Genomic DNA, 26,430 nt, shown 5'->3' on the forward strand with positions numbered 1-26,430 from the left:
ACATTTATATTTATAGGATTTCAAAACACTTGGCCAGACTATCCCCTATAATGAACCTCAAACACATACCCAGAACCTAGTTGGGTTTTTGTTTTGTATTTTTTTTAAGATTTTATTTATTTATTTGAGAGAGTGAGGGAGCACAAGAAAGGGGAGTGGCAGGCGGAGGGAACAGCAGACTCCCTGATGAGCAGGGAGCCCCATGCACGGCTCAATCCCAGGACCCTGGAATCATGGCCTGAGCCAAAGGCAGATGCTTAACGGACTGAGGCACCCAGGCGCCCCACCCAGAACCCAGTCTGATACCACATTTATGTGTCAGAGGAAAACTGGTTAGCCCTAAAAAGTGAAAGATGGCAAAGACTTTAAGAGATTGGAAACAAACTATCTCTACGATTCTGTATTATTCTGGAACTTTCTTTTAAATTCTCAACAATCCTTTAAGAAATACACATTTCTCAAAGCAATGAAATGCAGGAAAGGATCTCCATGAATAATCCTAAATGCCAGAAAGAGAGGGCATCTGACTGTGAGGACCAGCACTGTTTCTCTTTTCACTACAGATTCTTAAAAACAAGAGCCCTTCCCAGGGTGGAAGCTTCAATAAGTCTAAAAATAAGTGAATAAATAGAGCGATAGGACATACGCTCACACTGAAGGAGAACCAAGAACCAAGAGTGTGTTGGATATCTGGGCCAAAAACATCCCATGCCAGCATGTCCCAAGCAAACATGGCAACGTGCCCGTCCTGTATCCCCAACTGTGGGATCCAAAGGGGAAGTGGCTCCACACAGATGACACTGGTCCTCTGCTTAGACCTCCAGTGGGAGCCTCCTAAGAGCCCCTGCCCACCCCCTACTTACTCCGCTATCCTCCTTCACAGAACCACACCCTCTCTCCTCCCAATGTCTCTGATGGGGGAAAAACTACTAACTTTTCCACTCTGGAGCAAAATGCTATTGCAGCTGGAGAAACATTCTTGGATATCATAAATAAGATATTCTGATTCTAAGGAATTGTAAATTTGGTGCTGAAGTGTGTGAAAGGATGAACAAGCAGATTTGAGGAAATATTATGGAGCCATGGTAACAGAAACCACGGAAGAAACTCCAGTTGCACAAAACTGTTTAAAAATAAACCGGATACTAAAATACCAGCAAAAAGCTACAATGACTCACACTGTTCTCCTCAAATACTTATGAGAACAGCCAGTTCTTTGACAGTCTCCCAGTCTTTTTCCCTATTGGAGAAACGTGAGACAAAGAAAGTAAAAAGAAGCTTTGAAAATGTTCTCTAATTTTACCAGCAACTTGATATGAATAAGACCTTACATGTTTTAGAGTTTGATGAGAGCACAGAAATGTATATTCATGATGAGAGAACTGTCTTGAGCCTTATAAGGCTTTATTGAATAAAATAAATTCAAAAAGCATAACTGAGGCCCCAGAGTGTGCTATACTGAGTGCTCAAGTACTCGTACGTGTGGTGAAGAACTACCGCACCATTTCTATCATTAATGTGCAACCTTTTAAGCCATTTTGTATATGTGACCACCGTTCCCTTTCTTCACTTGTGTGCACGCCCCCACCTCCTTCTCTTGAGCCCCATCTCCACTGCATGTCCTCTAACTACACTTATACACCTTTTGATGTGGCAGCTGCACATGCAAGACCCTTTTGGGACCACGGATGGAATCAACCCACAGGTTCAGCCTCCTGCCAGGCCCTGAACAGCCACAGGTGCAGCACACTGCTGTCTGAGACTGTCAGTTCCTGCTGTCCATCCCTGTCAATTCCTACCTGTCCTGCAAGGCCCAGTTTGAGTGTTACCTCCTCTGAGGAGCACCCCCAATCACAGCAATGACCCTCTGCCCACCACTGTCCCAGTAGAGCTCCTCTACGGTGCCATTATTGGGTTATATCCCTATTTCCCCAACCAGGCCGTTAGCTCCTGGGGGTAGCCTGGTGCCTGTCACAGCAGCTTTAGCTGCTCAGAGACAGTCGTTGAAGGAAGAATGGAGCCAGGGAGTGAATTTCTAGGAAACCTCAGTCCTGTAGTATCTGTGTTATTCCTCATTAGCCCAGGACCTGTCTCCTAGCCTGTCACCCCTCTCCTCTGCCCTTGTCACTATAGCCCTTCTCTCTTTTCCATGTGAAAATAATTGTCCTCCTGTGCAAACTGCCGCTCTTCCAGTGTGCCCAAAGACCTGTTTTGGACATACTACACGCTCATCTACAATTTTTTCTGGAGTCAGATCACCAGAAAAACTTGTTTGCAAAAAGCTTTGCTGCCAGTTGGTGACCAGTTTCAATGAAGTAACTGCACTTAGGCAATCTCAAAATTTACTTTGTTTGTTTAGGGCTAATTTTAAGATCTTTTGCAACATAAATTATTCATCAAGCCCCATAATCACTGAGATTTCAATGTAGTTTGTTACCAAAAGCCCAGGAGAACCACTCAAACACACACCAGCTTCTGAGCAGGGGAAAGCATTGCCCACAGAGACAAAGGTCAACCTGAGAACACACTCACCGCAGGAAAACTGGAACACACTGAGCCAGGGGAAATGCAGGTGACTGACCAGCGGCTGCATCACACAGAAGATCTGGAAAGTGTACTCTACATGCCCACCACCACAGCTAAGGAGGAAATGCCCTGCGCATCCCATGAGGGGTTCCAGGGATGTCCCCAAGAGCACTGGCCAGGAAGGGGACTGACTCAGCCATCGTCTTACTAGCTAGCTGTGTGCCCCAGCAAATCACATCATTGCTCTGTGCCTCTGATACACCACTCATAAAACTGGGATGATGATGAGCACCCTGCAGGCGTCTTAAGGAGGGTTAGCTTAGAAAATGCAAGGATGTGCCTGTCTCCTACGTGGCAAAAAATAAATGTTGGTTCCCTTTCTTAGCTCTGGTGCAAATCTTATGAGATGGAGCAGAATGACCTTGAACTTAGTATAAGACTCCTTGGACCTTCAGTTTCCTTGTTCACAAAGTAGGTGCTCTTCAAGTTCTACTGAGACTCAGACATGCTACAGGAGCCTGGGAGTGCAGGCACAGGATGGACTGGGGGCTGGCACCGGTTCAGAGTCTGCAGTGAAAAGGTGTAAAACGAGAAATGAAGAGGACTTTTTTTTTATTAAATAAAAGCAGTAATCAAAAGGGGGTTTTACTTTTCATTAAATTAACATATATCCCTTGGGAATACAATGGTAACTACCCACCTATTGTTTGCTTTCCATTCTCTTGATATCTGCAGTCACACTATGTTCTGGGTGCTAGGGAATCCAGCAGGGTCCGGAGCAGAAGAAAAGCCCTATCCTCATGGAGTCACATTCTAGTGCAAGTGACTGACAAAGAATAAATCAGAGTAGCTGCTATGTGGAGAAACACAGCAAGGAAGAGGGATGAGGGTGAAGGTGGAAAGGAGGTTGAGCTTTTAAGCAGAGTGGCTAGAGAAGGTCTCATTGAACAGGTGACATCTGAGACAAAGCTGAAGGCCCGGAGGGCCTCCAGGGGAAAGGCACGCGGCAATAGGAAGCTCGAGTCTGAAGGCAGGAAGGCCTGCCTGGCGCAGCTGGGGAACGGCGAGCCGCTGCAGCGCCGCCCGGTGAGAGGGGACAGTGGCCGCCATCAGGGAGACAGCAGCAGAAGCGATGACGCAGGAGTTCTGAAAGAACCTTGAGCATAAAACAAAATGACCTCACTCTTTCAACTTTGATCCCACCAGTGTCCATCCCTGCCCCCTGCCCAGGTTCTCTGGCTCAGTGGTCCTACAAGCACGTGCCCGGCAACAACCGCACCCTGCATTTCCCAAGCTCAGCTTTCCCCACCACCCCAGACTTGTCCAAGGCCCACTGTGGGTAAGAAGCAGGGACGTGGGGGCGCCTGGGTGGCACAGCGGTTAAGCGTCTGCCTTCGGCTCAGGGCATGATTCCGGCGTTATGGGATCGAGCCCCACATCAGGCTCCTCTGCTATGAGCCTGCTTCTTCCTCTCCCACTCCGCCTGCTTGTGTTCCCTCTCTCACTGGCTGTCTCTATCTCTGTCAAATAAATAAATAAAATCTTTAAAAAAAAAAAAAAAAGAAGCAGGGACGTGGGCCTCAAGCCCTTTCCACTGACCCCACGCAGCCCCAAGAGGCAGGAAAGTCCAGTACCACCAAGGGTCCCACACTGTCTGGGGCCAGCTGGAGAGACATGAAGCCAGAGCAGCTTCTCTGCCCTGCTGGAGTGGTCCTGGACCCCCACTTCCAGAAGGCTCCCCTCTTCTCACCGAGCAGATTGGCCCCAGATAATGTCCTCACCATCTCCTGCCCACACCTGTGCAAAGTAAAACAAAATCATCTTGCTAAATGCTAGATTCAAACCGACAGCACTAAGCACTGATGCCATTTGACACAAACAGGATGTACGTGGTTTTGAAGCATGGCAAGCAGTCACTCTAGGTAAGCACAGGTAGGGTCTCTTGAAATCCCTCACTCTCGATCTGCACTAGGGGTTTAGTTTCTAAACTGTTTCCTGGACTCACCGGAGCAGAAGATATGTAGTGCAAATATTCAGCAATGCATTCATAAGGCCTAAGAATGAAAACTGAGATGGTTCTGAAGGATCCAGAGAAAGGTGTGTCTGTTTATTTTATTCTTTTTTTTTTTTAAAGATTTTATTTTTATTTATTCGACAGAGAGAGAGACAGCCAGCGAGAGAGGGAACACAAGCAGGGGGAGTGGGAGAGGAAGAAGCAGGCTCATAGCAGAAGAGCCTGATGTGGGGCTCGATCCCATAACGCCGGGATCACGCCCTGAGCTGAAGGCAGAGGCTTAACCGTTGTGCCACCCAGGCGCCCCTGTTTATTTTATTCTTAAAATTGGCATGAAGAAGAAAGTAAAGCCCCAGATGCTGAAAATGCTCAATAACGCCTCCACCTCTGGAATATGCAAGGAGGTGTTAAAAGGCTTGACCTTTCCTTTCCGATTATCTTACAGGAAGTGAACTCAAATCTTAAAATATGCTGTTCTGTCACCGAGCAGGCTTCAGAAGTGGATAAGGAAGTTCTTCCTCTAGGAAGGGCTCCCGGAGCACGTACTGTGTGTCAATGAGAGCAGAGGGTATACAGACACGCATGGCCCCAACAGGCCACCTGGCAATTCCCCAGGGTCCTTTAAGCTCCACCATCTCCTCCCACCAGCCTGGCCAAGTTAAGAGTCAGGAGTCCCGCCAAGTGCCATCTGTGAGGTTCACAGAAGCCCTTCTACTCCGTGAGGAATCCCGAGGGCAGGGTTCTGCCCTTTTATCTATGTATAACCCAAAACAAGTGCTCAAGGAATGAGACAGTATAGGGCACCTGGATGGCATAGTAGGTTAAGCGGCCGACTCTTGGTTTCAGCTCAGGTCAAGATCTTGGGGTCCTGGGATGGAGCCCCACGTTGGGCTCTATGCCCAGCGTAGGGGCTACTTCAGATTCTCTCTCTCTCCCCCTCTGCCCCTCCCGCCCTCTAAAAATAAATAAACCTTAAAAAAAAAAAAAAAAGAAATGAGACAGGATCACAGGTGAAGGGAAGACTAGGCAAGAGAGGAGGTACTGTCTGAACTAGATCCAGATGGTTAAAGGTGACAAACTTTTCCATATGAGAAATTAGTATTTCAAAATACTAGATATGGAGTCCTGTAGTAACTCTTAAAATGACTATGCTTTACCCCTGGTGTCTTTTACACCCTAATTCCTCAAAGAAAACAAGTAGATGGCCGCCCCTCCTGGTCATTTTCAGCCCCCTCTGGCTCTTCCTGTTCTGAGTAAAAACAGTTTCAGGTTATGGAGAATCATCAGCAAAGGCAGGCAAGACCCAAAGTCACCTGGTCTAACTAAGGCCAGCCCATCAGCTGTGAGTTCACCCACACAATTTAAGGAGGAGCTGGAGCAAAGAGCCTTTAGCCATGTACCCTAAACTAATTTTTCTTATGCAATGGAAACATGTCAGCTGACGGGTCTGTGTGTGGGACCGATTTTTTGCAGTCATACTTGGGAGACCTCCCTCTGCTGGCAGGCACCCTGGGAACATGGAGGCTCAGGCTGAAAATTTCCCAAAGCTAAATACTGACTTGGTACTCCACAGGTTTAAAAATAAAAAAGTTACTTTAAAAAGGACAAAAATGACACATTTGCAAGTCTGATATTAATGTGAGAATACAAACAGCAGTGCAAGAAAATGTACAGGAAGAATCCCAACATTTGAAAGAAAAATGATTTCAAGCAGGCTTAGCCGGACTCCAGTTACTCCCCTTCCCACAGTCCCCATCAGGGCCAGCCCGCAGCAGGGCCAGGACGCGCTCCCACGCGGAACACTGATGAGAAACAGAACGGCTCTTGCTCTCCAGGCTGGAATGGGACTAGAATGTATGGGAGGACTCCAGTGCAGGAGCCCCGATTCTAGTGCTCACGGGGGCTCTGACCTGCACAGCCACAGCCTCAGCTTCCCCCCCTGCCCTGCCTAGTGCTGGGGGGACCGAAGGACAGTTACTGACCACTGCACCAACAGTGTCACAGCATGTTGCCATCAGCCCCTCTCCTCACTCCCTCATTCACTAATACACAGATCTTGAGACCTGAATGAGATCACAGTGAGCAAGATAAAGCCCCTGCCTTCCTACAGCTTGCATTTTCATGGCATCTGCAGATACCAGGCGTTTGATAACTGATGAATGTGGGACTGTGCCACCAGACACAATCACTAGATTTCTCAGCGGGCCTTTTCCCCCTGGCACATGCACAGAGCAGCCTGCAGCAGGGGAGCTCCTCCGGAGGCAAGGAGGCTCCAGGAGGCCGACGCTTGTGATCAGCCCAACACATGTTACCTATTACACAGTCATCTATGACACAGTCAAAACCAGCACCAAATGGAAAGAAAGTGCTGGCATAAAAACTCAAATTCCTTCTTAACTGCTTGGTAATTCGGATAGCAGCTTACTCCCAAAACAGATTTTTATCTTCCTTGCAATGAAGGAAGGCATGAAATGCACTGCACTGCGGAGTAAATCATCAGACTGTGAGCTGCTCAAGGGCAAGCCCTATCTTCTTCACCTTGAAACTCAGAAGCTGCACAGCAGAGGGTCAGTATGCGCACGCGTTTGCTGACTGAATGACACCGTCTCCTGGTAGTGAGGATAAAGGCTGGGTGCCTGGTGCTGGGTGCCGTGCAGGGGGCCTATAGCCCCACAGGCACTCCTCCGATATCCACTCCTCCTTGAACAGATGTAGGAAGGGAGGAGTACAGACAAGGAGTCACCAAGGTCAGTGGGTTAGGAAGGGAGTGGTGCCACGATAATGTGAGCCCCACACTGAGGACAGGGAGGTCAGCAAGGCCTGGAGACAGGGCACCTGCCAGGCCCTGGTCTTCTCTCCTCCTAGTCCCTTCCCTTCATGCTGGCAACCCCAGCCTCTGCCTCCTCCTCCCATGCTTGGGGCTTTCTGTTTATTCCTGGAAGTCACAACTTAGGAGGGTCAAAAAAATGTTTTGTTTATACAAATGACAACGACCCAAACACATCTCAAGAACATACAAAGGAATGATATGATTTGGCCAGAAGAGGTTGTGGGAGGGACAATGGTTTAAGTAGCTGAAATTCCACTGTTTTCCTATTTTTTAAATTGAGATACAGTCCACACAACTTTCCCACATAAAGGGTATACAGTGGTTTCTTTAGTGTGTTCAGAGCTGTGCAACCACTGCCACAATTTTAGAACCTTTCATCACCCCAGAAAGAAACTCTGTACCCTTTGGCAGTCACTCCATCCCCACACCTCCAGCCCCAGGCAACCACTCACCTACTTTCTGTCTCTGTGGATCTGCCTATTCTGGACATTGCCCATCAATGGACTCCTGCAGCATGTGATCTCTCACGACTGGCCTCTCTCACTCAGCACGATGTCTTCGAGGTGCACCCAGCACCCACACCGAAGCATCAACACTCTGTACCTTTCCACTACAGAATACTGGGCCGTCACACAGATGGAGTGCAAAGTGATTATCCAAGGCCAAGCTGATGGACACATGGGTTATTGCCACTTTGGGGCTGTTATAAATGCTGCTACGAACATTTATGCACAACTCTTTTTTTTTTTTTAAGATTTTATTTATTTATTTGACAGAGATAGAGACAGCCAGGTAGAGAGGGAACACAAGCAGGGAGAGTGGGAGAGGAAGAAGCAGGCTTCCAGCGGAGGAGCCTGATGCAGGGCTCAATCCCAGAACACCGGGATCACGCCCTGAGCCGAAGGCAGACGCTTAACGACTGCGCTACCCAGGCGCCCCTATGCACAACTCTTTATGTGGACATACGTCTTCATTTCTTTCAGGTAGACATCTAGATGTGGAATTGCAGGGTCACATTGCAACTCTCCAGCTTTTTGAGGAACCATTTTCAAAAGTTATTTCCACCAGTCAGCCAGACTGTTCCACAAGGTGGCTGCACCGCCTAACACCCCCAGCAGTGGGTGAGGTTGCGATGTCTCCACATCCTCACCAGTGCTAGTCAGTGGCTGCCTTTTTTTATTATAGCCATCCTAGTGGGGGTGAAGTAATGCCCCACTGTGGTTTCAATTGGCATTTCCCTAATGACTAATGTGCTTTTTGACCATTTGTATACCATCTTTGGAGAAGTGTCTATTCAGATCCTTTGCCCAGTTTTTAATTGGGTTATTTGTCCTTTCGTTGCTGGGGGTTTTTTGTTTGTTTTTTAAGATTTTATTTATTTTTACTAGAGAGAGCGCGTGCATTCGGGGGTGGGCGGGGGAAGAAGCAGACTCCCCGCTGAGCAGGGAGCCTGATGCAGATATCAACCCCAGGACCCTGGGATCGTGACCTGAACCGAAGGCAGACGCTTAACTGACTGAGCTACCCAGGCACCCTGGTTGCTGAGTTTTAATCAAGTTCTTTATATGTTTGTTCTAGGCACAAGTCCTTTACCAGATACAGGATTTTTCAACATTTTCTTCTATTCTGTCTTCTATAGCTGTCTTTTCACTCTCTTGACAGCATCCTTTGAAGCATAAAAGTTTTTAATTTTGATAAAGTCCAATTTATCTATTTTTCTCCCTTGTCATATCTCAGAAACCACTGCCTAACCCAAAGTGAGGAAGGTCTGTGTCTGCTTTCTTCTATGAGTTTTATAGATTTAGCTCTTCCATTGAGGTCTCTGATTCATTTAGAGCTAAATTTTATATTTGGTATAAGGCAGGGATCCAAATTCATTCTTTTATATGTAGTTACCAAGTTGTCCCAGAACTATTTGTTGAAAGACTGTTCTTTCCCCCATTGAATTGGCTTTGTGCCCTCATCCAAAATCAAGTGACCACATAAATATAAGAGTTGAACTCTGTTCTCTCAATTCTATCCCACTGATCTATATGTCTACCCTATAGGCCAATACCACACTGTCTTAAATACTATAGATTTGTTTTTGAAATTTTTGAAATTAGGAAGTGTGAGTACTCCAATTTTGTTCTACTTTTTCAAAACTATTTTGACTATTCTGGGTACCTTATATTTTCATAAGAATTTTAGAATCAGTGCATCAATTTCTACCAAACAAAAAAAAAGAGGGGAGGCGGTTGAGATTTTTGGTAGGAATCACACGGAGTGTGTAGATCAATTGGGGAGTGGCGCCATCTTAACCACATCAAGTCTCCCGGTCTATGGATGTGGGATAGCTTTCCATTTACTTAGGTCACTTTTAATTTCTCTTAACAATGTTTTGCAGTTTTCAGTGTATGAGTTTTATACTTCTTTGGATTATTCATTGCTAGTGTATAGTAACACCATTATTTTTATATATTGATTTTAATATCCTGCAATCCTGTTGAACACAGATATTAGTTCTGATAGTTTTTAGTGAATTCCTTAGGGTTTTCTATATACAAGGACATGCCATCTGCAAACAGAGATAGTTTTATTTTTTTCTTTCCAATTTATATGCCTTTTAGTTCTTTTTCCTGCTTCACCGCCCTGGGTAGAGCCTCCAGGGCAATGTGAACAGAGGTGGTGAGAGTAGACATCCCTGTCCTTTCAGTCTTTCCTTTCCCAACCCAATGGGTTCTCATTTGTACCCTTTATCAGGCCAACGAAGCTCCCTTCTCGTCCTACTTTGTTGAGTGCTTTTATCATGAAGAGGTGTTGCACTGTTTTGCTCAGATTTCTTTCATGTTACAGAACAAACAGGTATCACCAAAGACCAAAGTTAACTTAGATTAAAACCACCTGACACTATATAGTGGGAGGAGGTGAAGTCTCATTTGGAGGCAAATAAAAATCTATTTTAAGCAACTCAAAGAAATAGTTTATTCTCTGGCTTTAAGAAAATGATAAACTTGTAGGGGCACCTAGTTGGCTCAGTAAAGTGTGCGACTCTTAATATCAAGGTCATGAGTTCAAGCCCCATATTAGGCATGCAGAAAGGAAAAGAAAAGAAAGGAAAGGAAAAGGAGGAAGGAAGGAAAGAAAAGAAAAGAAAGGGGGCGCCTAAGTGGCTCAGTCGTTAAGCATCTGCCTTCGGCTAAGGGCGTGATCCCAGCGTTCTGGGATCAAGCCCCACATCAGGCTCCTCCGATGGGAGCCTGCTTCTTCCTCTCCCACTCCCCCTGCTTGTATTCCCTCTCTCGCTGTCTCTCTCTGTCAAATAAATAAAATCTTTAAAAAAATAAAAATAATTTAAAAAAGAAAAGAAAGAAAAAGGGAAAATGATAAACTTGTGATATTAAAGAAACAAAAGAAAGAGAAAAAGATGGATGTGCCCAAGACTTATGTAATTACTTAAACCTCTGCAAAATAAAATGTAATGTGAAAAGCAAAGAAAGAAAAATGGATTCAACACAACTGATAAAGATCTTATTACTGAGAATACATTAAGGACTCATAAGAAGACCAAGGATCCTAATCCACTGCACTAAGAAGTTGTCAGAGATGCACACACAGGAGAAAAGACGGCTGGGGCACAGACAGGAATGCTCACAGAAGCTCCACCTGCTAAGCTCGACCACACGCCTAGGGAAAAGCCTGTTCAAAGTACGGGGCCCTCTCTTTCCTGCCTGTCATCCATTGAGAAGGATCACGTTGCAGCTACAGGAAAGGGAAATCTCCTAAATTGGCTTGGCCCCAAGGTGACTGTATAGAGCTACACCCCCAACACCCCACAAGGGACATGCAGAGAGAATGAAGACATTTTTATTATGTTAAGCCTGAGGTTTTGGGATCGCTTGTTACTGCAGCATAACTTAGCCAAATCTGACACAACAAATTACTGTGTGTGTGTGGGGGGGAAGCACAATTTCCTTAAAAAATTGAAATAACTTGTAAAAATAAAAAAAATTAAAAGGACAATGCCGGTTTGGGTGGGGCTATAGGAAAATACAATGTACTCTAACATTGCTGATAGGCTTCATGGAAAAATCTGGAAATGCAGAACAAGGGAGTTATCGACCTCTGGCCCAGCAGTCCCACCCTGGGGAATATGCCCCAAGCAAATAAACTCAAAGAAAAAAAATAGCTTGAACAAAATGTTCATCCCAGTGATATTTATAACAGGAAAGACTAGAGACAAGTCAATGCTCACAAACTGAGAAAACAATGGTGAATGGACATAGTGGACACCACATAGCCATTTTAAAGGACAAGTAGGTGAATCATTTTATGTTTGAAACTGGGTGTAAGTGAAAAAGCTAGTGAAACAGCACAGAGACATTTATTACACATAAACTTTAAAGGCAAGAAATGCGTGTTTTCATTTTTGTATCCCCAGTGCTTAGCATGCAGTAGATGCTCAAATATTTGCGAAGTGACTGAATGTCTAAACCAACAAATCATCAAGTCGGGTGACAAGGGCTGGAGGAGACCATGTGGTGATGGAGTTGAGTGCTCCTTATTTCTGTGAAACAACTTTAACATGTGCATTTTAAGAGGCATGTATTTGTACTGTGGAAAGAGAAATCATCTCTTCCTTCACACAACAAACCTGGATTCATGTTTCAAGGGAATGGGTCATGACTTTACACAAAGAACTCGCTAAAATTCAAGCTCTCCAGTACGGGGAAGGAATCCTCGGTATTGTCACTGAAGTTCAAGGACAGGCTGGCAGGCACCTGTCAGTGATGTACAGAGGGAGAGACAAGGTCGGGCCCCTGGGAGGTTGTTCAACAGCCTCACTTATTTGGTAGGTGCTAACATCCCCAGGAGAGCAGTGGACACACAATAAAGCTTTCATCATTCGGACACCTAGACACTTTCTCAGTGTTTACTCTCCAGTATTTATTTTCAATTGACTCCTATTTGTAACCACAGGACCTCCTTCCGTAACTATAAAAATCATGTGTCTTCCTTTGGACTAGTATTCCTAATAATGGAAAAATTCAACAGAAATTCAAAGGGCAGCAATATTGAGTTGTCTTTCATCAGACAAACCCTCCTCATTTCCACACCTCCTCTTTCCTCCGTCCTGGGCTGGCCGGCGCCCAGTCTTCCACCCTCTTACCCTCACAGTACCACAGGCACTAACACCACCACACCTGCCTGGTGAAAACACTACCCTCTACCCGACACGCTGCCTCTGCCACCGTTACAAGCAGTCTGCTGGGGGCTGCAGAGAAGTCACACCACCTCAGGGGGGGTCCTCCTTACTGGCTATTTCCAGGAAGCTCTCCCCAGCTCTCCTCCAAAGGCTCCTGCAGACCTCCTCCCTGGCCATCTCCCTTCCCTCTCACAGAACATGGGCAAGTGGGCCACAGGCCCACAGGCCGGCCTCTCCACACACACCCCTGTCTAAGCCTGGCCCCTCATCCTGCTTCCTCCCCCTGTCACCTCTCGCAGCCAAGCTTCCTACCAGAGCTGACCACTCATCTCTCTGCCTCCAGCTTCCTCTCCCGTCTCCGATGAAACTAATCAGACTAGAAAGCAAGACCATCTGGTGTCAGGCTGCAGATATTTCCCAGGCTCCCTAGTGTAAAACCCATGGCAGTTTCAGGTCTTCTCAGTGCCCCTGCCCTCTCCTCCCTACCACCCCGCCCATGCTCTCCTCCTACAATCACACCCGCAGTGTTTACAACACTGCCCCTCCTGCTTTTTTTCCCTCTCTTTTGCCCAGGCCTTAGATGTTGGCGATCCTCAGGGTTCTGACCCAGACCTACTCTCTAGTAGCACATTGTACCCAAGCAAGCTCTTCATTCCCACATATCAAATTATCCTTTTCACCTCATGTCCCCTGATCTGCATCTCTGGCTCAAAAGCCCGGACCCATGCATCTGACTGCCTTCTGGACACCTCTGCTAGGCCATCACACAGTCCCTGCAAATCATTTCCTACCTTCCCTAAGCCCACTCCAGTCCTTGGGTTTCCCACATCGGGAAATGGTCCCCCACCATTCACCCAGCTGCACAAACCAGAAACTCCTTTTCTTCCCACACCCAAACCCCTACTGACCTCACCACATGTAATCAGTTTCCAAGTCCTGACAACATAGTCCCTCTCGGATCCTCTGCTTCACCCACCCCCACAACGATGGCTACCTTTGGTAAGGCCACCACCCTCTTTGCCTAGACCACTAACAGCATACAAGTCTGGTCCCCTTTCCTTTTATCCTCCATGATGCTGCCATGGCGGTTGACATATCTTTTAGAAGACTAGGTTATGCTTCAACTTGGAACCCCCCCAAGACTTCTTAGCATGGCCAGCAGGGCCTCCCAGATCCAGCCACCGCCCCCTCCAGCCTCACCATTCCCACCACATTCCAGTCACACTGTGCTCATCCAGCCACAGCCAACAACCTGCAGTGTGAGTTTAAATGTTTGAACTGAGTGTGAGTATATATTAGAGCACATGAAGTAATGTATCTAATACAATCCAGGGCAGGGCATCCAGAAGTACAAGTGCCCCAAGTCCACGGCAGTCGAAGAGTGAAGCATGGAGAAAGATAATAAAGCCTGAGGACCTGTCAGAGCAGGGGACACCCTGAGCCAGAACTCGGCACACATCACAGGTCCCTCCTGGCTCCTGACTTGGGGACAGGAGTAACATGCTGTGTGCCTACCACACTCTGGGCCATTCTACACGTGGTCACTCACACTCATATCAAGTCTGCAGGAGGCCTCATTTCACTTGTGGTCAAAAAAAGGCTGAGCCACCAAGTCACCTGCCCCAGGTAGCATCCCATGACTGGGAGGGGGGGGCTATAGTCATCTGTGGATCTGTCCCACTCCTACCCTCCTCACACTCACTTCTCCCTTCTCCACAGTGTGGAGGTGGGCTACATGGTAAGGGTCTCTGCAGTTCCAAAGTTCTACCACTCTACCACTCTAAATGTGGAAAAGCGTTATGACCTATGGTCACCAAAATCTCAAGAAAGTATCTATTACCCAGGATTAAACACACTCAACAGATGTGGCTTCCGCCTCACGAATTCTGGACCAATGGCCCAGGCAGTCACGTTCCACAAAGACTCACTTTATGGGACTAAAGAACAAGCACTCATTGATTTGCCACCATGTCAACCCAGCAAAGAGCCCCAGCTATGCCACAACACGTAAAAATGCCTGCCCAAAACTGAAGCGGTGTTACTAGGACATAATCTTAGAATGCCCTGACACAAGCAGGATTTTACACATATATGCACACGCACGCACACACAGACACACACCCTCCTGGAAGTCTGCGGTTCCTCTCACTCCCCGCCCGTGTCAGGGCTGGAGAGCACAGGAGGACACAGCAGCTCCTCATCGCCACCACCTCCCCTTTCATTTCAGGGTGTCCTTACCTCCCAGCTGCAGTACCTAACAAGTGACAGACGACCACAGGTACAAGAAATGTGCGCGATGACGTTCCAGGGAACTGGGCTGTCGATTCAAGCACCTTCATTTCATCTTTACCCCCTGAAACTCTCTGAGAGTGCAGCCCCACTCTCCCTGTGCCAGTCTTTGAGGACCTACATCAAACAATCCCCCGAAAATTCCTTCCCTCAATCAGAAGCACTTGCCCAGTGGGATACTTCTTCCTTGAGCTGCAAGTTTTGCAACTCAAGAGACATACTTAAACCCTAAAAAAGAAAAGTCACGTAGGCCCCCATCAGCCAGAAAGTGCCTTCTGGCAAAAGCAGAAGGAAAAAATATAGAATGGGTCAGGAGGCTGTCCTTTGTTCAGGCGAGAAAACGGGGGCATTCACCAAGGACAGACATGATAGGAAAAGAGAGGAAGAGGAACGCTGACTGCCGGGAGCGGGTGGTTATGAGGCCGCCTCCAAGGTCTGCTGAAGCAGGTTCCCAAGATTCAACAAAGGGCATTATTAACAACAGGCATGAGTCAGAGTGGCCTCAGGTCAAGCACTTCAGCTTCTTTCAACCCTTCCACTTTGAGCAGCCCCTTCTACAAGTAGGACTTCCTGTCACACAAAGGGCCTCTGTGGGCAGTTCCCCACTGCCTCTTTTCCTGTGCAGAGCGGAGCACTTGGTCTCCCCTCCCTCTAAGTCAGACCGAGCACACCACCAGTCCTCTAGAGGGGCCGCAGCCCACTTGCAAACTGAGGACAGCAGGAGAGAAGCACACGGCATACCTAGATGCATCCATCTAGAAGGCCGCAGAAATCTGAGTCTAGGATTCTTCACAAGACATGCTGGCAGGACCCCTTACCGGCCCAGTCACCTCTGGCAAAATACTTAAGAGGTCTGTGATTGATACTGTTTCTCTGTAACATGGAATCCAATCTGCCTTCGAGGTTGTGAGGATCAAATGGCCTTTGTCTGAGACCTGGCACAGTGCCAGCTTGGGGGCCTTTGATGACAGCGAGCTGCCAGAGTAAGGGTGACTACGGGCCAGCCTCAGTCCAAGACTTCAGGCGCAATCACAGAGGCATCCACCTTCTCACAGGCTTGATGGACACTGAACCTCCACCACGGGGCCAAGTACCAGGAGAGAATTCTGCACAAAACGCAGAGGGAGCACAAAACACAGGAGGGTCCACACAGGGTGCATGGGGCTGACATTTCAGTGGGAAAGCAGCAGCTGGAGAGGTAGGGAAGGGCATTCCAGGTAGAGGACACTGTGTAGCAAAGAGAAGGGCTATAAACTGCAGCCCAGGGGCACCCTGGCTCTGAGGCCAAGCCCTGGGAAGTGGCTGTGGCTTTTAAGGAGGGAGAGATAATTGCCAGAGTGGCAAGGTGCTGAAGGGCACGCCATCCAGGTCGCCAGCCTGAGTCACTCATTACACTGCAAGAAGAGTGACGTCTGCTCCGTGCTGCTGCTCTCCTCAAGTACAGGAGGGAAACCACCGATTAGACATCACGCTCATCAGAGCCGTCAGGAAATAAACTGCTCAAATACTTCTTAAGCAGTGCTGTGAACACATGCCTTTGAAGTTAAAAAAAAAAAAAAGTCATGCAAACCACAAAAGGATTTGATTTTTAAGTATTATGCACTCAGCTATGGTGGCACTTTCTCAAGACAGTCTTCCGTTTCATTCAAATGTACAAGCACGAGCCAAAGCATTTTGCTCCAGAGAAGGATACGGGCCAGTGTGGACCTGGTAGGGCAAACTGACAATGGACTTCTAATTTGACAGTGATTTTATTTTTAAAAAAGTTCACATAACATGAAGGTCTCCCCAGTAATTTGGAAAAATGAATAGGGAACCCGCTTGTCAAGCAACAATCTAAAACTAATGAGCTACAACCAAACACAAAATTAGTAGCTAAAGTTCCCCCTAAACAGGGAAAAAGAGCAGGTCTGAACTAGCTGTGACAGGGGCAGATTTTAACTCCTAAACCTCACTCTTCTTATGTGTAAAATGGGGACAAACATGGTCAACCTACTTCATGGGGACATTATGAGACATTTAAATGACACAGGGATGCCTGGGAGGCTCAGTCGGTTAAACATCCAACTCTTGATCTCAGCTCAGGTGTTGATCTCAGGGTAATGAGTTCAAGCCCTGTGTTGGGCTCCACAGCTGGGCAGCTGCCTACTTTAAAATAAAATGAAATAAAAATAAATGACACATTATAAACGAGTGCCTGCATTCACTCGGTACTCATTAAGTATTCATCTCTACCTGCCTGTCCCTAGTCCGGCTCCTCCTGGTCTCTCCAGCCCACAGGGCAGATGTCACTGGAGTAAGCAGTAAGCAGGATTTACACGCAGAAAACCCCAGGAACACAAAACAAAAACCAAGTCTCTTACATATTTTTTTTTCCTGATGCTACCTAATAAACATTTTCAGTTACCATACTACAAAGAAGAATTAATGACATTTCCATTTATGATAAAATACCTAATTACCATATATAATAAGCATTATCTGAGAAGCTCTAAAGAAAATGCCTTGGTTACTATCTTAACTTGAATTACACTACCAAGCACACATACACACAGATACTTCACACACATGCACAAAGCACACACCCTATATGCCCAAGCACACATACATTCTCTCTCTCCCTCATACACACACAGATGCAGAAAGAGCCCATCTTTTTTTTTTTTTTTTTCAGTGCAGAAAGTTGGTTTTATTAAAGCATGGGGGCAGGACCTGTGGGCAGAAAGGGCTGCTGCCCCAGGATTATGAGGAGCAACTGATCATACACTTTGGAACTGGTGGAGATAAAGACAAAGGGAAGTTTCCAAAAGGACTTTCAAGGAGCCTATCCTTTTATTTTTTTAAGATTTTATTTATTTATTTAACAGAGAGACAGCCAGCAGGAGAGGGAACACAGGCAGGGGGAGTGGGAGAGGAAGAAGCAGGCTCCCAGCGGAGGAGCCTGATGTGGGGCTTGATCCCAGGACTCTGGGATCATGCCCTGAGCCAAAGGCAGATGCTTAACGACTGAGCCACCCAGGCGCCCCTCAAGGAGCCTATCCTTAATAAAACATTTGTCAGTTTGGCTAGCTCAAGAAATAGTCTGTGTTTCAAGCTTTTGAACATTTTCAATAAAATAGATAATTTATTCCAATAAACTCAGTAAAATTATATATTAAGTCAAATATTTTTGTAATTTTATGTATATTTGTGCCAATCTTCTAAAAACATTTTCTTTTTTTTTAATTTATTTTTTATTTCTCACTTTATTTATTTATTTATTTTTAAACATTGACTTTCTGAGTGCCAGAAACCTTGCTAAGAGCCGGGGAAAGGGAATGAAATAAGTCCGTAATAAGACCCAGTCCTGCAGCCCAGGAACTCACAGTACGGCCAGAAAGAGAAGCCAAGGTCACACCTGATCAGGGGACAGAGAGGAGAGAGGATGGAGGACAGAGGAGGGGCAAGTGGGATTGCAGTTTGGAAGAGGAAGGGGGAGGCCTGCGGCCCGGTGAGAGTGAGGATGAGGTGCTCCAACCACGGCCCAGGCTCAGGAGCTGCTCAGAGAGGCTGAACACAGACCGAAGACAGCACCCAACACCCACAAGGGCACAGGTGGCTTTGCTGTAGCACCTGAGGCCTAAATCACTGACCACTTTAGCTTATTTAAAAATAGAAGTTAAGAGTGTGTGATTATGCAGAAAAAAAGAGTCCGGAAGGCTATGTACCAAAATGTGAACTGCTTCATTCAGCAAAGTGTACTGAGGGCTTGATGCTCCAGGGGCCAGGGGGCTTGCAGACAAACCGGGAGGGAATGTTGCAGCAGGTGGTGTTGAGGGCTGGGCTCGGACATGAAGCCAGTGGGGGACAGAGCGTTGGGGTCTACTACAGACAGGATGGTGGTCAGCAAAGGTCTTCCTGAGGAGGAGACAACTGAGCAAATACTTGAATAAATGTTAACATTTATTCACCCTCTCTGGATGGTGGAATATGTGAGTTTGGGAGTTTTCTTTTTGCATATCTGTATTTCTTATTTTTTCTGCCCTAAGAATACTGTTTGGGTCACTTTTGAAAATCCAAAAGGAAAATAAGGCAGTGCCCTAGGTACCTTCTGTAATGTCCATAAGAATGAAACCCAAGAGTTCTGGTAAAGGAATCCATGTCCCTTATCATCAAGTAACTGGTAATTGGCCTGTGTATCACTTACATTCACTCAGTACAAGTGCCCGCGCACTCTCCAGCCCCATCCTGCAAAGCACCCAGCAGCACCCTCACTGCTGTGAAGGCCACAGGGCCCAGGCCTCTGCACTCTTCCCTCTTCTCTGCACACCAATTTCTAGGTGATCCCTCCTTCCTGTGACTTTCAACACCAGCCCACCACTGATGTCTCCTGACTTTATTTCCCCAGCACAGACCTCCCCTCTGAACTCCAGCCCAGCACAGCCCCAACCACTGGCTCAGCATCAACTCCTTGGCACCTGATGGGCCTCTCTGACGTACTGCCCGAAACTCAGCCCTGGCTCCTCCATCCTCGAGACTGGCTGCTACCCAGTCCTCTTTCTGTGAAGAGCGCCATCATCTAAGCAGCTCTTAGGACAAATGCCCCCATGCCACCCCTGACGCCTCTCCTTCCCTCACACCCTACACCCATCGGCTCCACCCTGAAACAGAGCTAGAGTGCAGCCACCTCACACCATCTCACCCAGGCTACCCTGGGTCAAGCCACCAAATTTAAAACTCGCCAACAGCTGTGTCTTTCAGCACGCTGAAAACGCTCATCACTCATCTACACTTCCCACCCTGACCTCCAAGATCCCACGCGATCTGGTCCCAGCTTCCAGCTCCAGTGTTGGCTTATTCCCATTCCAACCCCTACCCCTGGCTCCTCCAGTTACAGTGACCTTTCCGTGGGCCTCCAAATGCACCAGGCTTAGACCTATCTTCACACTTGCTTCCTCTCTGCCAGGAACACTCCTCTTCCAGGGTCTGCAGCCTTTGCTGCTTCACATCATCACGTATCTGTTCACATAACACCTTCTTTAAAAAGCCTGACCCTGGGCGCCTGGGTGGCACAGTCGTTAAGCGTCTGCCTTTGGCTCAGGGCGTGATCCCAGCGTTCTGGGATCAAGCCCCACATCAGGCTTCTCCGCTATGAGCCTGTTTCTTCCTCTCCCACTTGCCCTGCTTGTGTTCCCTCTCTTGCTGGCTGTCTCTATCTCTGTCAAATAAATAAATAAAATCTTTAAAAAAAAAAAAAAAAGGCCTAACCTGTCCCCATTCCTCTGACACATCAGCCCCTAAACTCTGCTTTATTTCTTAAATAACACTCAGCCTCCCATGCCAAATTACGTATTTATACACTGTCTCTCACCACACACAAGAACACAAGCTCCTGAAGAACAAGAACTGTGTCAAGTTCACCCCTGTATCCTTAGCACTGATGCACAATGGGAGCAAAATAAACATGTCTGGAACAAATGAGTCAAGGAATGTGCTAGGCTCTGGCACAAATATACACTATGGCAGAACAGGCTTCTGTTTTCAGCAGCAAGGCAAACCAGGTATCTTAAGGAGTCTCCACTGAAAAATTTTAGAAGCTGAATAAAATACAATTGTATCACCTTATTATACTCTAAATTATCACAAAGGAATCTAAAGACACCAAAAAGGCAAATTTAAAGAAGAAATATAAGTAGATAAGTCAGCTTTCTCTCTGAGGTAACAAAGAGAGACAAAGGAAGAAAATATAAAATATGGATTAAAGACTTGGGAAAAAACAGTAAAGCCTAACTTACATCTAAGAAACTTCCAGAAAGAGGTAACGTTAAGGATGGGTAGGAAGCAATCTTTAAAGACCATTTTTCAGCGTGCCAAAAGACACTAAACCACAGATCAAGGAAGCCGGATGAACTCAAGCAAGATTTTAGAAAGAGAGAGAGAGCCACACCAAGATAAAGTAAAACTGTAGAATCTCAAAGGCACAGAAAAGATAGTGAAAGCAGCCAGAGAGAAAAGACCACAAAGAATGACAACTGGACTAAGAGCAACAGTGAAATCCAGAGGACACTACAGTGATAGAGTCTACGTGCCAAGCAACAGTATTTGCCAACTCAGAATTCCATACCCAGCAAAACTAGTTTTTAATAAGAACTAGATATTTTCAAACAGATAAAGTAGATACCACCACCACCACCCCAAAAAAGACATCACAGAAAAGAAAATTCTAAAGGGTCTTCCTTGGCCAAAAAGAAATTATCTCAGAGGGAAAGCCTGAAGCACAAGAAGCAATGGTAAGCAAATACACAGGTAAATATACTACCATATAAAAACAGCACTGACTACATGAAACATAATATCTAATTTGTAGGATTCTAAAATTCAGAAAGGAAATGTTAAATAAGTTGGGAGGGATGTGGAATTAAAATGCTTTAAATCCTTCTGAGAGAAAAGAGAAAAGACATTACTTTAGATTTGTTATGTGTTAAGACATTTAGGGGATAATCACTAAAGGGCTAGACAGAGAATTTAATCTCCAGACTAAAAGAGAGGGAGAGAGAAAACAAATGCAGTGGAGGGGGGGCATGATGGAACTCAATGGAAACAAAAGAAAACCAACAAAACAAAAAAAAAACACAGGACTGTAGCAAATAGCACAGGAACAAGAAAAGGCTGCTTCTTATCACCTTTTCTATTCAAACTGTACTGGAGACAATAGCCAATAATGTAAGAAAAATCAGTAAAAAGTACAAGAATTAGAAAAGAAGAAAAGACACATGGCTATCGATGAAGATGCAGATGATGTGGTCCTCGAAGGGCTAAAGGGAAACGGCGGCCAGAGCGACAAACGGCGGCCAGAGCGACAGCTCTCAGCCACGACTGAAGAGCTCTCCAAACACAGCAAGGGGTTCAATGCATTTGGTTTCATTTAACATGAGGGAAATACCAGACTTATTTTACAGAAGAAGAAACTGAAACTCAGGGAACTTAAATATCTTGCCCAAAGCCAGTTGGCAAGTAAAGGGTTGGTTTTGAAATTAAGTCTATCTGTCCCCAAAGCCTAACCACCGTGCCCGCCACAGACAGAGACAAACCACGACACCACAGGATAAGCACCCGTCAGTACAGTCTCTCAGACGAGTACTACCGTGTCATTACCAGCACTCTGGAATAAAAGGGAAAACGAGACCAACCTGAAGCAAGCCAGGGAGAGAGCCGAGGGGCGCTGGGTCTGCAGCCTGCGCAAGAATGCTCAGGCAGGGAATGATACTCTGGAGGAAGTGCCGCGCGCTAAGGTAAAAACGTATGAAAGAATCAAGAATGTGGCAGTGGGGGACAAGGAGAGGGAAGAGCTGGATACCAGGAGGCTAAACAGGTGCCAGCAGGCTAAGCCCCTTGAGGGCCACACTAGGGATCTGGGCTCCTCCAGAAGGTTATGGGGAGGGACCTGGACACGGTCCAGGAAGGAAAGTTCCCTCCGACAGAGGATGGAGAACAGTCCATCGAGCCTCTAGACCTGAGCATCCTCTAGACCAGCCACCAGCTGTGGAACACTTGAACTACAGCTAGTACAACTGAGGAACTGTCTTTTTAATCTCACTGACTTTTAATTCATTCTAATACGAATAGCCACCTGTGCTTAGTGGCTGCTATACTGGACAGTGCAGCTCTAGTAGAGAGGAAGCAAGAGGAATGGCTGGGCGACGAGGACAGACTAACGCTCAGGAAGAACAGAGGACGTTGTGAAGGATTACACTGGGTAGGACTGGGGGGTGGAGGAGGAAACAAGGATCAAGGATTCCTCATCATGGAGGCAAGGTATGGGGTAATGTCACAAAGAGAAACAGTTCAGAAGAAAGAACTGGATTCGGATGGAAAATAACTGGTCTGAGCCTGATAAATCAGAGGTACCATGTGTGCTGCAGTCCAGCCACGTCACACTCCCGAGTTCTGCACACCCCTCCCATCTCCCTGCGTCTGCACACCCGGTTTCCTCCACCTTGTCGGCCGGACAGGCCCCCCTCTCTGAAACGCACCACCAAACTGTGCCATTTTCCCTAACCCCCCATTCTTCACAGCAGAATAAGGTCCCTACAACTCCATAAGACGACTCATCACCCTGGCATTTACAAGTCTCTACCCCACTGGGCTATGAGCTCATGGCTCCTCAGAGGCAAGAACTCAGTCTCAACCATCATGGACCCCAGGGCCTAGCACAAGACCACAGGTATCCTCGGTGGACAAGAGACTCTGGCAAGTGGGCAAACTAACCATATGAACGCACACAGGCACAAATGAGCAAATCACCCGATCCAGCCACCCACCATCCAAGTGAACCGTCCCTCCAGGTGGTAACTTACGGATGGCTGGAAAGAAGCTCAGAGCTCGCCCAGGTGCCTATGTCCGTCAGTGAGCTGTCAGGCACCAGGATGATCACAGCCTGTGTGAGCCCTGCTGTGAGTCTTTGTCCTTACGACAAGAACTACCATCCCAAACTCACACTTCTCAACCTCTCCAGTTGACGGGATGTTCCTAAGAATAAATGCGATGTCGTGGAGTTCAACACTGAATATGCAAAGACTTCTGCACAAGGGCCCTGATGCTTCTCTGGGGGGCCTCGGGGCCTCGCTGTATCATATTCTTCTCAGGGAACCTGCACTGAACACACTCCCAGGTGGTGAATTAACAAAACACTTCTGCTTCCCAGGTCAATAGCTATTTGGTCATATCCCCCATTCCCATCTTTAGCACCAAATCCCCCCTTCACATCTTTAAATTCACAGGCATACCAGAATTCACACTAAAGTAAACAGAAGCCAGGGGTAAGGAAGAATATCAAACATTACTTACTGACTAGGACAATCGCTTATTAATATGTTTATGTATCCCTATATTTATACACATAACTATAAATATACATACATATTAAGAAGACCAATTATATATTAAGAAAAGGAAGCCTGTTAAACTATTCTATACTTAATATGTACTGAAAATATAACAGTAAAGATAAAATGCTAGTTGGGGAACAAAGGTAACTAAATTATGGGAGAAGTGAACCAAGCCACTCTCTGCTCGTACTTTCTTTGGCCCTGGATGTGGTCATCTGGCTCTTCAACTGAAAGCAGCAGCTTCTTCAAGGGTAGTGACAAAAGTGCCTGCAGAACAGCAGGAGGGAAGACACAGTGCCAACCTACTGCACAGAAACACTGCTCACATGGCCTACTTCATTCTTAAGTTTTATAAATTAAAATAGGTATAAAGTTATTGACCACAATTTCAGATACAATTAAAGTGTCTATGAAAATACCTGTTTTCCTGTAGTGTACTTGTTTCTGAAATTCTGGAAGGCATATACTCTTACTACTTCAGAAAATACAAATAAGTACTTTTCTATGAACCTCTACAAGGAATCCAAGGTGAATTTGGACAGACAGTGACGCCCTATCAGGGCACTGCTCACTTAGGCCTCTATTCACATCTAATTCCCAGACCTGCATTTCAGAAGGACTCAAATTCAATTTTAGAAGAGACTATTTTTTTAAAGGTTTTTTTTTTTTTAAGGTTTTATTTATTTATTTGACAGACAGAGAGACAGCCAGCGAGAGAGGGAACACAAGCAGGGGGAGCAGGAGAGGAAGAAGCAGGCTCCTAGCAGAGGAGCCTGATGTGGGGCTCGATCCCAGAACACCAGGATCATGCCCTGAGCTGAAGGCAGACGTTTAACCGCTGTGCCACCCAGGCGCCCCTAAAGGTTTTTTTTTTTTTTTAATTTTATTTATTTATCTGACAGAGAGAGTACAAGCAAGGGGAACAGCAGAGAAAGGGAGAAGCAGGCTCCCGCTGAGCCGATAGCCTGACATGGGGCTCGATCCCAGAACCCCGGGATCATGAACTGAAGTGAAGGCAGACGCTTAACCGACTGAGCCACCCAGGAGCCCTAGAAGAGACTATTTTTAACTGATTCTGGAAAGTTGTAGATAAATTTCACTTTCATAAATTAAATCATTACCCTCTTTTTTTTTTTTTAACACCATAATGTATTGTTTTAAAATCTACCACATTCTAAAACCTGGGCAGTCCAGACTTATAGCCATCAGTACTCCCTCAGACACACTGAAATGCCCCCAGACTTCAGGGTTTACTTTTCACATCCTGAAGAACCCTCTTTCAAAGAACTGAGTACTTCTGTCTGTTTCTTGTAATAGCTGTGAATTTATTAAGTTTGGAATTTTCAGCTAGCAGGTAATCATATAATGAGGTATGCTTACAACAGTAACAACTGAGTAAGGCCTGGTTTAGGGGCGAAGCAAGAAAAACTTTATACAATAGAGAACTCTTTAAGAAAAAAAATCTCCCTTTGTGGGGGAGAAATGTCAACGCTCTTCCGGCTTCAGGTAATTCACTGTATACCTATGTCCAATGGTACTAACTTAGGGAAGTTGTTGCATATAAAAGCTGAATATTTGAAAATGAAACAAATGAAAATGGACTCATTAGAAGAAAAAAGCCATTCTTAGCCAAGTCCTATTAATCATGAGATAATATGTGAAGAAAGCAGAGAAGAGAGGCTGGTGACCCAGAAGTTGGTCTAGATTCACTCAGCTACCAACAAGCCGTGTGACCTTGGACGAGTCAACAACGTATGTCACCTCTTGGTCTTAATTCCTTTGTTTAAAAAAGGGGGGGGCCTGACTAGACCTCCAGCAAGAGCCATTACAACTCTAAATATCATGTTCCCATCTTTTTAACTATACCATCAAATGAATAGCAGAATTATGTGGCAGGGCAAAACAGAGGACTAACGATGTATGAAAAGAAAGAGGGGGAGGCTTATTTTTACTACTGGCATAAATCTCAGACCTGCAAGACGTTTCAGTCTGAAGTTACGATACCTCTCTGTTACTTTCATAAACACAGCATTTAAAGTTCATCTAGAATTCAGTAAGATATCTTAGTGTGAAGAAGAATTTGATGAGATACTCAGAAACACAGCAGCAAGGGCAAAACCTATGGACCTCATTAAGGTCTAAGAGAAATATCATATGTTTGGGGGATTTCTTAAAAAAAAAAAAAATAGGAAAACACTACCCTAAAAGTGTCAGAAATACACAAATCATACAAGGTAACGACCTAAGAAGAAAATATGCTTCTCTATGTGGCACAGACTGTACCAGCATGACACTTTCTGGAGAACAGAAGGAAGACCCTGATGTTGCCTTTCTAATGTTCACAGCAATAGGTAATCCCAAAAGTATATTCACCTAGCAATGGATCATTCAAGTACTGGGATTTAAAAACAAAACAAAACAAAAAAACAAAACAAAAAACCCTCTAATTAGAAGCACAGTACTGCATAAACAAAAAGGAGGGAAGGGGAGCCATAATTTTCAATTTCAGAATATGACTTGCAGATAAGAAACAATTAAATATGTATGTAAGCCTGCTCAGTTGTTGGAACAATAAAACTTTTACATTGTGGTATCTACTAAAAATAAAAGCACAGTGTCTGGTGACAGCCATCAAATGGAGCTGAGGGCACCAGGTCCAGCAGAGGAATAAGAAAGAACTGACGGAGAAGGAAGGCAGAGGGGGCCTTGGAGCAAGCCA

The 26,430-nt window shown here is 46.0% G+C and overlaps 1 protein-coding gene across 1 annotated transcript in view; it reads right to left on the minus strand.

The window, feature by feature from the left end:
* Positions 1-26,430, minus strand: part of PACSIN2 (protein kinase C and casein kinase substrate in neurons 2) — a 135,106-nt gene that overhangs the window by 63,845 nt on the left and 44,831 nt on the right. The window lies entirely within an intron of this gene.

The sequence above is a fragment of the Ailuropoda melanoleuca genome, chromosome 15, assembly GCF_002007445.2.
Source record: "Ailuropoda melanoleuca isolate Jingjing chromosome 15, ASM200744v2, whole genome shotgun sequence".
Classification (NCBI taxonomy): Eukaryota; Metazoa; Chordata; class Mammalia; order Carnivora; family Ursidae; genus Ailuropoda; species Ailuropoda melanoleuca.